Source organism: Myotis brandtii, unplaced genomic scaffold (genome assembly GCF_000412655.1).
Source record: "Myotis brandtii unplaced genomic scaffold, ASM41265v1 scaffold271, whole genome shotgun sequence".
NCBI classification, from domain to species: Eukaryota; Metazoa; Chordata; class Mammalia; order Chiroptera; family Vespertilionidae; genus Myotis; species Myotis brandtii.
In genome coordinates, this window is record NW_005360318.1 from 281775 (window position 1) to 285289 (window position 3515).

The 3515-nt window shown below is 36.5% G+C and overlaps 1 pseudogene; it reads left to right on the plus strand.

The window, feature by feature from the left end:
• The window catches only part of LOC102239828, a 3958-nt pseudogene extending 1682 nt beyond the window's left edge, over nt 1–2276 (plus strand).
• The last annotated feature ends 1239 nt before the right edge of the window (nt 2277–3515 follow it).

Below are 3515 nucleotides of genomic sequence, written 5' to 3' on the forward strand. Positions count from 1 at the left end.
CTAGGTAATTTAAGAAAAATAATTGACTAATTTAGACTAGTTAAGCAAGCAATGTGAGTATGTTAAACAGATGCATTAAATGTGACAGTGCGTCCCCTTTGGATGGGCTCATTCTGAGTTAGAACTTGGGTCTGCTTCTCATCAGTGTCAAAAATATCATATAATTTTATAAAAAGGTGTATTTTCTTCCATTACTGACCCGGGTTCCCCCTTTTCCCCATCCCAGGGGTACCCACATTCTGGGAATGATTTAAAATGATGATGTATACAATACACTTGGAGCTATGTATTACTCCCCACCCCCCCCATTATCTCCTTGTCTGGAGGACATTACTGCTTGCTCTCCCTGGAAGAGAAAGCATGCTTTCCCTTTCATAATTGCCTTTGTGTGTGTGTTGAGAATGTGGGGAGCTGGCCAAAGTTTCTCATTTCAGGGTATTAGTGTGAAGCTGTGATTCTCAAGGGGCATTGATTTTGCCCCCACTTCCCCAGGGGACATTTGGTAATGTCCGGAGGCATTTTTGGATCCTTATAACTGGGGTCGGAAGGAGTGGGGATTTGCTACTGGCATATGGTGGGTAGAGGTCAGGAACGATGCTAAACACTCTGCATTCACAGGTCATGGCCCTACAACAAAGAATTATCCAACACAAATGTCTATGCTGCTTTAAGAAATCCTAACCATAGTGAAGAAAATCTGAGGCAACCATTTGAAAATATTTGACAGTTACCTAGTTTTACCTGAAAAAAATTTCATACAAGGAGGAAAGGAAAATCTACTTTTTATCATTATTTATTTAATAAAGCCTTCATTCTTGTTTTCCTTTAAAGACATATCAGAGCCTAATGGTACTCCATGTCACATAGCTGGACAATCAACTTCTCAGGGAGAATGCACACACACACACACACAAACACACACAACATTGCAATCAGAAATACATTTTGTTACCATTGGCTTAAAGACTGCTCTCACACACTGTCACTGACTTCATCTTTTTATGCTGTATCAGGATATTCAGGTGATTAGTAATAAAATCACAATAAAGTAGAAATAGAAATGGATATTTTAGCTCTTAAACTCATTGGCTTTTGGTTATTTATTATGTTTTAGAATCTGATCTTATTGTTGAATACACAACAGACACTAAAGATGGCAAACAGACACACAAACATGAAGGAGAGAGAGAGAGAGAGAGAGAAGGAGAAGGAGAAGGAAGAGGAGAAGGAGAAGGAGAAGGAGAAGGAAGGGGAAGAAGAATTCAGAGGACCAAGACTAGAGATATGGTAGAGAAAGTTGAGATAGTGGTGAACCAAGAAACTACACATAGCTAACCAGATAGGCAGATAAATCAGAATCCCTCAGCACATAGAAAAGCCCTTATGTTAACTGTGGGATATCATGAGAAAGGCAGAACATTCCTAAAAAGAAAAGACTATGGAATAGCCTTTCCATTCCATGTCCGTTAGAGTCTGACAAATATTTCTGAGTCTTGTATAGAGCTGTTAGGCTCAGTAGATTATTATGCGGTGCTAACAGCTGGACATAATATGGTGTTTTTTCTGCTTGGAACAACTGAAATGCCTTGACAATGCAGAAAAAGAAATTAACTTGGCCCAGAAATGCTTTAAAATTGTTGTGGAGAAAATCATCAGAGACTGGTTCAAATAAAAGGAAACTATGGGAAAATTGCTTCAAGGTATTTGAAATTATTACAGTGGAAATGATGAAAGGGCTTGTATCTCAACAAGGCTTGTCAACATTTAAATAGCTCTATATTGATCCATCAAAAGTTTACAACTTGTTATAGTTGGAAGTTACGTCCGGGGAAGCCTGCTTTGGCCTAAGGGTGCATGACAAGAATATGGATCAGGTAATCACCCATATTATCAACTGCAGAGAAGAATTAGCCTAAATAAGGAAAGGAGGGTGGGCGGGGAGATTCTTCCTAAAGAACATGAACTCATTGAAAAGAATGGGCCACTCCATGCACACAGCCAAGTAAGACCCTCCATCAAACCAGTGGGAACCTAGACAAAGCCCTGAAGATTATTCCCAGTAATCTTCAGATGTGGTGGTTAAATGATTCAGATCCTGAAACCAATGATCATCAAGAAAGTCCTTCTCTGGAAAATATTAAAGAACTGGTATACATGAGTTTTGATGTGTTAGTGGCCAAGCTGCCCTGAGACCATTCAGGAGAAATGTCCAGCTTGCCCAGACCCTTGCTCATAATGGAGAAAGTCTCCCTCCTGACCTACCGCTCTTGGGGTAGATTCTTTATCAATGTCATTCATTTTCCCTTCAGATTCTCAGGATCGTCTAGTGCAGTGGTTCTCAACCTTCCTAATGCCACGACCCTTTAATACAGTTCCTCATGTTGTGGTGATCCCCAACCATAAAATTATTTGCGTTACTACTTCATAACTGTAATTTTGCTACTGTTATGAATCGCAATGTAAATATCTGATATGCAGGATGTATTTTCATTGTTACAAATTGAACATAATTAAAGCATAGTGATTAATCACAAAAACAGTATGTAATTATATATGTGTTTTCCGATGGTCTTAGGCGATCCCTGTGAAAGGGTTGTTCGACCCCCAAAGGGGTCGTGACCCACAGGTTGGTGACCCACAGGTTGAGAACCGCTGGTCTAGTGCCTCAAGAAATGAAGGTATGTACCCAGAGACCATCAAGGGTATATTGGAAGATATTTCAGAATATGAAGAGGATTATCTGATACAACTCTGGAAGACAAAATTATTATTATCCTATGTTGAAAATACAAAGTCATCTAAAAAGAAAGACTAAGTAATAAAAAGAAATACTTAGTTTTTGCTTAGAAAGTATATCATTATTAAAAGTCTAAACTAAATACATCATATGTAACTATTATTATGATGTTAAGCTTCACTTAAAACTTCAAAATCAATTTTACTTACTTTTTACTATATGAACTGGTGTTTACATGTTCCTAATGAGTATAAAGAGATAATGATTAAAGCTAGAGACTAAAAGTAAGTAACTTCAAAGACCTAAAATTTCTTGGTTGAAGTAAATATCACAGAATCACCCATTATTTTGCCTAAACACATGGATACAAATATATATGCAATATATATGCATATAATTCCATCCTCTGTAAAAATAAGTACTCAACTTTATGCAATTATTATTTATGTATTTATTCAAAACATGCATTTTAGGAAAGCTTTTCAACATATTTTGATTCTGTGAACTTAGAGAAATACAAATAAAATAGTTGTCATGATTTTAATTTCCAGTTGTGTGATATGTAGTTGAAAAAATAAAGACTTGTTTACCAAACAATTAAGTGCAAAATCCTATATTATTCTTCTCAAGAAATAATGAAATAATTATTTTTTAGAAATTCAACAGTAAAGAAAAGAAGACCAACCAGGAAAGTCCCTGAGAAAGAGGTAGAATTCTAACTAGAGTTTTATTTATTTTTAAATATGTTTTTATTGATTTCAGAAAGAGGAAGGGTGAG